Source organism: Copadichromis virginalis, linkage group LG1, assembly GCF_057382275.1.
Source record: "Copadichromis virginalis isolate Kocher_CV1m ecotype Utaka linkage group LG1, C_Virginalis_male_GT1.1, whole genome shotgun sequence".
NCBI lineage: Eukaryota > Metazoa > Chordata > Actinopteri > Cichliformes > Cichlidae > Copadichromis > Copadichromis virginalis.
In genome coordinates, this window is record NC_140618.1 from 4,786,670 (window position 1) to 4,799,313 (window position 12,644).

The window sequence follows — 12,644 nt, forward strand, 5'->3', positions numbered from 1 at the left end:
TAAACATTGTACTTCAAACTGTAGCAACTATAAGGCTTACGACAAAAATATATTAAATATATAAATAAAAGAAATTTCCAGGTTTGAATTTTAGCATTATATGAAAATAACAGTGAAGACAATTCAAACAAAAATAAACGCAGGCCTGTCATATACATTAGTGTATAAAACCCAAAATGTAAACATGATTTTTTTTCACGCTTAAACTATAGCAGCAAACTGAGGTTGACAAAACAAATATATAAAACCTATAACAAGCAAACAATACATTGCAAGAAGGAATTACAGCATACAAAAACTAACTTGGCAAAACAGTGCTTTAAAATGTTTGCCCCATCTTGCTGATTCTCAGGGAATTGCCTTTAAAGGTTGAGAGCCAGGAATACAAGTTGGTCAACTCTTTCTGGTTTAAGTGCAGACCTTTGACATATTACAGTGTTTCCACTTGTACTGAATGCCTGCTCTGAGGGTGCACTTGTGGCAGGAATACACAGGTATTTTTTTAGCCAGCTTAGCCAATAGTGGGAAATGTGCCTCATGCTGCTTCCACCAATCCAGAGGGTTTGTTTGTGGGCAAGCTTCCAAGGTTCGGAGATATTGATTGAGCTCCTTTTCAACTGACTGTCTAGTTGACAGAGGGGCTGTTTGGCATTGTGTTGTTTTTTTTAAAGTAGCTGCTCGAATCGAATAAAAACTGTCAGTGACTTTGTACCGCAGTATATACACAACAGTTAAGATAACAGTTAAAAGTAATGTAACCATAAACAATAAAACAAGAACATCTAAACAGCAGCACATGTCGGGAGAGAACTAACTGCTCCCCCAACACGCCACAATATCTTTAAAGGTCTGCAAGTAATAAGGCTGAAAATTCATTTTGAATGCCCAGGAACTTTGGACCCTCAGGCATCACTGCATTAAAAAAACACAGGCAAACAGGCATGACTTTGTCATGAAAATCACTGGCCTCAGGAACACATACACACACATAGAATCATTTTACAACACATTTTAGAGTGCTATTGTAGTCATTTGAGATATTTCAGTTACATTCTCTGAATATTCATTTATTCTCTTTTAGCCCCATTTTTGGTATCCATCAACTTGTGAATGAAATTCTTGCAGATTTAGCAGCTAAACAGAACTGACAAGAAGTAGAGACAGTTCTCTACCTTGCAAAAAGGTACTGATAAATTTCAGAACTGGAGCTGAGAACCCAGATCCCCCCCCCCCCAAAGAAAGTGCCAGAAACTCACTGCAAGAAAGTTGATAACAATTAGTAGTAAATTGAGTAACTGAAAGATTAAAACAATTCTTTGAAATGCTCAAAAAAAACAACAACCCCAAAACAAATTAAAAACAAAAACCTCTTACTAAGTAACAAATTATTACAATCAGCCCTGAGAAGCAGCTGGGAAGTCATCAGGGAGATGCAGAAGCAGCTGGGGTTGAAACACAGACTTTTGAGCTGTCAAATGATGCAGAGAACATGATTGTTTTAGATGCACAATTCATACAGTTTTCAGTCTAAAGAAGGGACACACTTTGCAGGCTGTAAGACGAAAGCTTCGACTACGTAGCGATTCACAACCAATTGGAACACCTAAAAACCGAGGAACACACACAAACCACTGCCAGTCGGGTGAGGAAGACTTTTTTTCCCTAAATACAATGCTATAGAAAATAATCCCAGTAACATCTATCCATCCACTGCTGTGTCTCAGGGTGTTTTGGGTTTGCCTTGAGCCCTCCTCCTATTAAGGCGGCATGCCTGAGACACCTCACCCAGGAGGCACGCGGGAGTCAGATGCCCAAACCACCTCAATTAAAGTGGCCCCTTTCTTCTTTTCACATTAAAATGAACCAAGAAGCAGAAATTTCTAAAAATACATTTTCTTAAAAATCCAGTCACCTAAAAGAAAACAAAAAGATCCTGTTACCCGATGAATCAAAGTTTCAGATTTCAGGCAGTCAGTGGAAGTTATAAGGAGATAAACAAGAGATCAAACTTACAATGAAACACGGTGGTTGGAATTTTCTGTGTGGATTTGCTTAGCTTGAGTTAGGCACCTGTACTGAATTCTACTCTGACCAAGTGGAAGCAGCACTCCTCTTCAGACACATGCTTAACCTTCATCTCTGTGGAGAAAGGATTCATGCTCCTGCAGGATAATGAGCCCAAACATACCTTAAAGCTTTGCAAAAATTACTTGAAAACCAAAAAAGACCAGGAAGTGCTCACTGTAGTTGACATGGACTTCATAGACACTTGATCACAAACCTACTGAGCATGTATAGGGGGGCAGTTAAAGGCTTAGGAAACCAAATTGTGACACTGTGAGAGTCTCTGGGTAACAGATAAATCACGCTGGGATAAAATTGCTGAGCTGCTGTCCTTTAAGAGAAAGAGGGGACATGTCAAAAACACACGTCAAAATTCATGTACATTTTCCAGAGATGAACCTTTAAATTGCTGTTAATAACAATAATATTACCTTTGAAACAAATGTAAAACAGTATTATCTTCACTAATGGTGTCAGTCACTGGTTTAAATAAAGGGCACTCATAAAGTCCTATCCCTATTGAAGAGGGAAATATGACTACTGATGATGATTTTGCTGAAGCATGTGCTGAATTAATAATATTATGGGCACTATAAATAACCTAAACCATGCGTAATAGATGCGCATAATGACAGATGAAAGTCCACTACCTCCTTTCCTGTTCATTAAAAAGACTGACAGAGCACACAAAAGTATTGATATGCAAACAGGTCATAAAGGTTGTGTCTAAATCCAGTTCTGGTCGTAGATGCAAGTGGAATGGATGTCAGACCTCCCAGCTGCAGTATTAATTTGTAAATCAGACTGACGGATATCTGCTTTCAGAAATTTCTAGGAAAATGTCAGTCTTTGTGCACACATTTTTTTCTTTATCTGCAACTGGTTTGCTGAATATTCAATGGAGTTTATCAGCTGGGAAAAAATACTTAGGCCCTCGATATATAATAGGGAAATTAAAAAGCTCAGTATCTGAAATTTGTGGTTCCAAAGTCAGCTTTTCTGAATTATACAAAGGGTCTATAGTCTTTGTGAGAAATATTGCCATGTGTTTGGGTTATTTAAACCACAATTACAGTTTAGGACTGATGCACTTTCTTTGATCAGTAATGTATTACTGGGCAAGTACCAACTCCAAAATAACAACTGCAATGTGATGAAATCTGTACTGAAACAGTGAAATATGGAACACTCAGTATTCATAACACACTGACCATGTAATCAAACACAAATATAGCCTCCACCCCTGTGTCCTAATTACTTTGCTGACTTATTAATGAGAACCAATTAAGATCTCAAGTTTAGTTCCATGCTAAACCAACCATAACTGCTGAGTAAATCTTTTCAATGATGATAACAAATAACTTACAACACAATGATTCATGCATAAGGAAACTCATACAGAAACAAAAACGCTGTGTAAAGGTACCTTTGACCTTGTGTACAAGGGTCAAGAAAAAAAAGATGTCTCTGCAATAGATCGTTTGCTTGCAGTTAAATTTACTATAGAATCGAATTGTTGAGTTTAAACAGTATTTCTTATCAAATCCCAGCGCACCTCTAACTTCGGTAAATGGCACAAACCGTGTTCTCTTCTTATCTCATGTAATGATTCTGCCTATTTAAGAAATATACCTTTCTGTAGTTTTTGAAGCCCTTCAGGCAAAAATCTACGTGAGCTCTTCTTTTCTTTCTGTAATCTTACTTCAATCAGTTTTGTAAATGCAAAGATTTTTATCCTGAGGCTATACACTTGGAAACATGCAGCTTCACTATTTAACTTCATTAAGAGACAAAAGCTAGAGTGTTTTATTAAATGAGGAGCAACAAATTGATATTTTCTCACACCAGTTGCAGAATGTACTGCATACTTTCATCTGTTGTGCCTTTTAACACTAGAAAGAATTATCAAATTGATTGTGCATGTTCTGTTTAACACTGTGTTTGTCCTTTTGTTGTTCTGTCACCGTGTTAATCAATATGTCTTGATAAGATCTAAAAAAAAAAACTAAAAAAAAAATCTGTATTGGAGTTCATCCAAATGTATTTAAATGGTTTGTATCGGGTAAATGGTGAAACTGCTCTCTTTAACAAGTTAGTAGTGATGGATGTGTCCGTCCAGTCTAAAAATCAAGTGCAAGCCAACTCCCCAATCAAATCAGACCTGGAGGCCATACATGCATCATAAAAAGGCTGTTTTAATTGAGAGCATTTATATAGTGCTTTCCTAGCCTTATTGACCACTCAAAATGCTTTACACTACAAGCTACATTCATCCATTATTAGTGGGATTTTCCTGACACACACACGGGCAGTTTTTAGGGTTCAATACACTGTTACATGTAGAGGAGGGAGGCTTGGGCTGGGATCAGGGCACTGACTTGTTGATTATTAAACGATGTACGTCCTCAGCTATAGTTGACCCAGATAGACGTTTAGTTTTATAAAGTAATATTATCATATAAATAGTTTAAAAAATATGTTCAGTCCACTTTGTGGTAACTTTAAGAATGTCTGGTTTCATACCCAATGTGTTATATTACTTTTTTGTCTTTAGCTAAAATATCACTATAGGAATATGTATCGAGATAACCAAGAGGCTAAACTCACTGCGAGGCTCATGTTAAGAATCACTCAGAGTGAAGTGGCGGAGTGGGAGTAGGTAGGAGTAGGTATTCTCCTGCTTCTTTTCAGATGAATCTACCCACCATGAAAGGACACGGTTGTTGTTAACTATTGTTAACTAATTTAATAAAAAATGTGAAACCCCAGTTTTAGTACTTTGGCCATCACCATTTTGGTTTTGGATGAGAGGGTGTACCAGCTACCACTAGCAAGCTTGGCTAAAAAAGCTGCACCCATACACTATATAGAGATTTAATGCTCAGGTACACATATCTGCTAATTAGTGATAATTTAGTGCCACTCCAGTGTCTATAATAAGTGGAGATCAAAATCAGCAGATGTAGGCACAGCTGTTAATCAAGGTGTACACAACTTTTTTTTAAGCCTTAGCAGTTTCAAAATACATGACTTATCCATTTAACTCCCCATGGGGTTATTATGAAAGAAGAAATTAGGTATGAGTTTAAAATGGTTTTATGAGAAGAACGATAACATTTTCACTTTTATGTCTGAAGTTAAGCATTTTAAAATGGAAGTCTATAGGGATTCATTTGTTTTCAGAGCCAGCCAGCAGCTGATACGTTGAGCTACAAATGCTGGAATCCCCCATATCAGTCGAAAGTAGATCCATCCTACTAACCAGTTCAGGTCTGCAGGGGTGCTGACCCCATTCCAGCTGTGGGGGTACACCCTGGACAAGCTGCCAGGCTCTCACAGGGATACAACTTGCATACAAAGTTGGATATAAGACATATCAAGCTTTTAAGTGATGCTTGTCTTGGGATTGTTCAGAGATATGAAACCACTGTTTCATAAACTATATTCACAAAATCTGTTTATAAAACACAGAAAGAAAACATGGCAGAGCCAAAGTCATTTTTCTATTTTAGTTCATCTTTTTCTTTTCAAAATTACACAATGTGCCCATTGTCCCTTTGAAAGAATGCTTCACACTTTTTTTTTTTCACAGTGACTTTCCACAATCAATTCACTGCCCACCTAATGTGAGGATAGATTATTGTGCAACATGTAAGCCCATTTCACTTCATCACAGTAAAAAATAATACCCATTAGAAACAATTAGACTGCTGCTGTCCCTGTATCAAATTTTGTGAATTGTCAGTGTTGCACATGCTACTTCCTTATTCAAAGCTGAGCCCACAGGTCGTTAATATAGCTGCCAGTTTTGTTTTTTTGTTGTTGTTTTTTCCTGCCAAATCCTAGTTTACACATAATTACCAATGCATGATTAGCACACGTGCAATGTTCCTGCTGTGCAATCTCCATCTACTGCCAGTGGTTGGTGTGCATCATCCAATTGTTTTACATGGGGGTGTTGCATGTAATCAGAAGCATGACAGCCCTGATTTATGTATTTAGCATATTCGAATACTAAGCCAACAACAAACATAAACACCCTTAATTTTTTATTTATAAATTTCTCATAAAAATTTAAATCCCTTATTTTACAAGTACATAACTGACATAACGCTCATCTTTACTTTGCAGTTCTGTTGGCTCTGAATGGAGCTCACAATCAGTGTAACTATGAAGCAGTCTTAACCTTGTCTGTATGTGCATGAGAGAGAGAGACAGAGACAAAGTATGTCTGTGTCCACTTAACTCTTAAAAAATATATATATATATCAATGTGTTCTCTTTCCTTCTTTGTCTTCATCTGTTAATTTCCCTAGCGAGTGATTACAAGCACATTAATGTGGTTCAACAGCAACCTTCTCCGAAGACAATTGGCCGCTTAATCGCCCCATAACTGCATTCTCAATATTGATCAGGAATGAGTGCTGCACCATCACACATGGTTTAACACACAGAAAACATGTGGGGGGAAAAGGAGACTAAAATTTAGGGGTAACAAGCGAACACACAGTGAGATGATAGAAGGAGAGAGATCTCTGTCTGTTTGTAGGTGTGTTGTGAGGGGAGCTCTGGATGTAATTTGCTGCAGCATTGCAGTAGTGTGGTGGGGAGTTGCTCTGAGAGCAGCCATCTCACCTGACTCATTAGAGAGAGTAATAAATCGCTGACTATAGATCAGTGTCAAGGGGCTACTCCACTTTGCCCACTGCATCAATGTGCATTGTAGGTGTGTGTGTTAGCACCAATGTATTTGCATTTGTGTGTGTCAGTACACGTGAAAACAGCCGCACATTTGTATTTGAGCGCGCACGCTTGTATCTCTTCTTATTTTATTGTTTTTATTTCCCTGCAAGAACGTTGAAATCTTCACATACGATTGCACTTTGTCTTCTATGCATTCTCTTAATGAACATATAACACATATATGCAGAGTACCATCTTCTATAGTCTTTATTGCATGTGCCGTGGCTGTCACGTAAGGAGAGGGACTATTGTTTTAATGTCACGGCTAAAGGCAGAGACATAAGCTAAATCAACCAACAGATTTTCATATCCTGCCAGTTTTCTTGATGCATAGATGAGATTTGGGAACTGTGCAGTAATGCATACTGTCTTTTCTACGGAACCATAATTAAAGACAATGACATATTCAGACCAAATTCATGCTGAATGCAAAGTGTTGGTCTGTGAAATGATTTTGCACTCCTCATTTGTTTGCCACAAACAGCCAATTTACCAGCTATACAGCTGTTAGAGGTACTGGAGTGTGACTGTGCGCGCAGTAGCTTCCATTCAGTTTCTCTCAGTTTTACCCCATGTCTCTCTGTGGCCACTAATTAAAATCAGAAAACTTCCAACTCTGCTGAAGCTTTTTTACTGAATTCCAGAAATTCTGAAGTCATAAAATGTTCCACCTAGAATAAATTACTGACTTGGTAGGGTCATCCAAATATGCACCGTGCCACATACTTTGGTGAATCAATTCAATTCATATTCTGCATAACAGTGTGTATTGTGCTTATGGCAAAAATCATTACAGTAACTGAAATGTGAGATGGACTGACTGATGGAAGGAAAGGGCCAGTATGTGTGATGTAGGTGTCTCGGTTTTCACTGGCAGACCGTGTGGAGAGAGGAAGAGGACCCAATGCAGACACTCGGAACGAAATTATAATTTAATAAAAGGCAAGCTGTTTATTTGTGGCTGGAAAAAGGTACAAAACAAAACGCAGATAAACACTGAGGCAAAACTAACTAGAACTAAACTAAACGCTGACCAAGAACAAAACCTTGAACATGATAAAAACCTGAACATGGAAAAAACCTGGAGACATGACAGAACTCAACAGACGACCGGACACTGAAGAAAGGAAGACAGAGGACTTAAATACACACAAGGGTAATGAGGGAAATGGAAACACACGGGGGAACACAGCTGACACAAATGAACACGACGCCACAGGGAAGCAACACTAAACACACTGAACATGGAAACACAAGCTTGTCAAAATAAAACAGGAAACATGATGAGATGAAGACTGTGACAACACGAGCTTGAAAATATGACATGGAAAACACAGACATGAAACACATAACAGACTGGGGAGATGGAACGATACACAAGGAGAGGAACATGAAACAGCTAAAGGGAAATGAGGCACAGCTATAACTAAAAATCATACGTAAGAGGACAAGTGCATCGTGGGATGCCCCTAGATGCAGATGCTGTGAATTTATGTATATGTATTGAGAGATATTCTAATCAATCTATCAGTTTATTAGATTCCATTAGCAAGAGTATGATTTGGTATAAGGCTGGTGGAAATTCTAGCACTACTGGGCAAAATGGGATATGCTTCTGCTGATAGTGTTGGATCATCAGGTAGCACACTATGCTATTGAATGAAGTGAATGTTGTTTTTTTCTTGTCTTTGTACATTTGTCTTTGCCATGTTTGTGTGTGTGCTCACTTTTTAGGATGCTTGTGCATGTGAACCCAAATTTTAAGGATCTCCTCTGCTAAAGATAAAATTCACGATCTCAAAAAGCTCAATTTGAGGGGAATCATCATGTCGACTTCAAAGCTTCTAAAAGGTCCTCTCACTTCAGTTTGTGAATTCACAAAAATCTCATGAAATGGCGTTTCACCCGTCGAGAGACATAGTGCTGGAATCAAAGGCATGGATCAATTATCCACAGTTACTACAAGAACACAGCTTCAAAGGATACATATCAGATCATAATCTCTGAGGGTTGTGCTTTCTCCACCTCCTCTCAGATTTCACAAACACAAATACACAGGGAGAGAGAGTACGCAAGGAATACGCACACATGTGAGTTGTAAAAACATTTAGTTTTTACAACACACATGTGAGTTGTAAAAACATTTAGTTTTTACATCCTTGCATTTGATATCATTAATGTCATCAGATCAGGGGGACTTATTTGACTGATTAATCACACTGATGAGACTGCCTTAATAAGTGAGGATGAAGAATTGAAATTGGTTCATTACTTTGTGAATCTGACCCACTTACATAGAAGAAAGAGAAGGAAACAGGGAGCGAGACGATGCTGCGATGCTGAGGCAGTCTTGAAACCAAACAATGAAACTTGTTTAAGAGAAGACAGCGTCACACCTCAAATTCAAAAGCATGGAGAAAAAGGTTGTTTACTTCTGTCGGGGATGGACATGTGAAGCTACTCAAAGAAAAAACATTAAATACAACAAAATGCCAGAAAAGACATGAATGAGGCCTGTGCAGTGAGACATCGAACTGTGATGCTCTGGTTTCAGAGGAGAATAAATGAGGTTGAGAAAAGTGGGCCTCCAGATGTGACTCCTTGTTCTTACGCCCCCCTTGGCATCATCTTCAGACGGCTGGAATGTGTTCAATTATATTCATAAATATAGGATCGTCTCATAGCTGACAAATATAGACTGGATTTGTATTATTTAAATGCAACCTGGGAGGAAAATTACAGCGTGAATATGCAAATGGGTTAAGAAGATTAAAAAGATCAGCAAAAAGTAGGGGTGTATATGTGGCATGGCAAGGCGCCACAATAATGGGGAGGGTAGTGGGGAGGACAGGAAGAGAATGAGTGAAAGAGTGAGGGTAGAAGAAGTGAATGATGAGAGAAGAGGGAAGAAGAAAGCAGAGAAAGGGAGAAGAGATAGGAGAGATTATGAGCGATTGAAGCAGGGGTGGAATCTGAGGAAAGGAGACAAAGTAGGAGTGTTTGAGGAAGGACTGGGATCGGACAAGGATGGGTGAATGGTGTTAAACCAGGACAAAAGGAGGAGATAAATAAGAGCAGAGGTGTTATCTGCGGAGAGGAGTAAGAGTATTATGTGCAAGAATAGAGCTGCAAAGCACTTTTTTAAAGAGCAGAGTGGGCCAGGCACAAAAACTGATCCTGATCTAATCTTCTCTATTGTCCTTCACTTGGGCGTCTTCAAACTTCAACCACATCTCTGCCTCTGCACACACTGGTTCAATCTGCTGCCACAGTTAAGTACAATTAATCTCATGCTGCTGATCGTAGATAAAAAACAAACAAGTAGGCGAAATTTTTTTTTTAAAAGTCTGCTAAATAAATCATCGTACGAGCGAGTTAATTCCTGCTCTTCCATTGTTTTGTTTTTGACAGAAATTTCCTGACCAAAGGAGCGATGACGGATACCTATATCTAACTAGTACAGTTGATAAGTTGCCATGGTGACAATTAATGAAATCCATCCCCATCTTCTCTAAATGTGGCTCCTCATTAACATGGTAATAAACATTGCAGTCGTTATCACAAAGACAGATCGGCGAGAATGATAGCTCATCTTTTTCCCCAAAAAACTGAGTGGTGGGGGTTTGGATGTAGCGGGGAGGGCAGGAGGAGGGTCGACTGAAGAACTGAGGATATGAGGCGAGACAAAAGGCTGTGGGAAGATGAACAGAAGATATGTAACAAAAGAGAGAGTCTATAATGTTCAGAGTGGATTGTTCAAAGCTTTAAACAGATGGTATTGCTATCCAGAAGTCATTGCAGCATTTCATTTAAAATATTTTCAGCATGTTTTTAAATGTCTGCACTGAGGATTTTTTGTAACCATATGAAAAAGTTTTTTTTCCTCCTTTAACAAGTCTCTGATATTAAATTTGCATTAAATATTAAAAACAGTCTCAAGAGGAGTGCTAGATAAATTTTTAAAGTGAAAGAATCACTGTTTCACTGTGATGCTGCAATCCCCCAGTCATGCTCACAACACAGACATGCATCTTCCAAGCTTGCTGCTGTTCAGCTGACCTCTGTGGGCTTATTACTGTATATTTATTCATGAACTTGCCATCAGTTTAGAAGGACATTCCATTCCAACATGTTTTAATAATTATTTCTTCTTTATATCTTCTTTTTCTTTCTGAAAATTACATGGCAGAGCCTTCAGAGAGCAATGAGAAAACATATACTTGAAGCAGGTTCGGTCATTTTAAATCTAAAGAAAAAATATTCCTTCTTCAAAAAGAAACCTTGTGATTTTTGTCAATATATTACAGACCAAAGAGTTGGAGTCTAGAGAGTTCACTGAATTATCATGATTAATCCGTGTTGCTTTTTTAACTCTCTCAGAAAATGACCTTAATGTGTGAACATGAATACCTCTACCAAGCAAATTATAGCTCTCATTTGACTCTCACAAAAATCTGAGAAGGCTGCTAAATCCCTTCAGTCTGTCTTCATGCTGCGATTCAGGAGATTTTTTTGGAACATGATAAAATCTTTGCAGACTTCCTCAAATATTTGCTATAAATACGAACAGCTCAGTCATTATGCAGGTGGATGCTAAGATTTATGGTTTTCAAAAATCAAATCTGACAACCAGTAATCAGTTTTGAAGCAAGGTCTATCTGTGCTTGAGAATGTCTACTTCCATTTCCTCCAGTGAGCGTGTTTTTAACTGCTCGGTGATTGAAGACCAGTTGTCAAGAGGAAGGGAAAAAAATTGTTTAAGGCAAATTTAGCATTTAGTATTTTTACAATGTGACAAATGATCTCCGTAGCAGATATTTCACTGAGATTAGTCCTCTCGTTACTAGTTTTATTTGTACAATTGTGAGGTTGTGACTGTATTATAGATGTCAGTTATGGCAGCGGTTTGAAGAGAAAAGAATGGTCACTGAGAAAAGTTCAAACTTATTTGCAAATTTATTTGTTTACACAGAGAAAATAGACACGATGATAAAAAAAATGTTTTGATCTTGTGTCTCTGTGGTAAAAGAGAAGTGTTATGCTTTTTCTTATCTCTGTCAGTTACAATCAAACTTTAATGAAAGCAGATTAAAATATAAGCAAATAACTCAAAGCCTTCAGTGTAATGGCATTAAAACTAGAATCCAGCAAAGCACAAAGAACGTGGCAAAGAAAGAAACTAAATGGATGAACACCTGACATGCATAAATATTTTTGGTGGCTGCAAAAAAAAAGAAAAAAAAAAACCCTAGCCATATGGATAATGGAGTTAGAGACTGCTATGATTAACAGGTATCCTGTTACAGGACACTGGTGCCCATCACTGCCTGCTATTCCTCACCTCTGCTTAGTGGACTGGACTGAAGTGCTACCAAGAGCCAAGCCAAGTTCAATTCTGTCAGTGGCCAAAGAAAAACCTCAGTGAAGCCGTTGAACAAGATTTTCAGCTGATAATGAGACAATTCTGTCAAACTTCCAGGTGCCTCAGGAGGATGAAGCCATTTTCTGACTACATGTATATACTGGGGTTTGAGTACTGCTGTCAACTGGGAATATAGTAGGATGGGAGGAGGAATACTTTGAGAATCACCTGAATCCCACTGACGTGTCCACTGCATGAAAGTTGGGGAAACTGCCTGTGAATTTGCAGACTGGACCAGTGGTTGATTTCCCCCCCCCAAACAGGGTACCAGAGGGTGTACTTTCACTGAGATCAGCTGCCCTGGAAAGATGTATGCCTCAGATTCAGGGAGGCATAGATCTATGTTTTTTCACTGTTGTGGAACAAAACACCAGCTTATTTTCCTCTCAAGGATACTTTGGTGGGTGTGGACTTC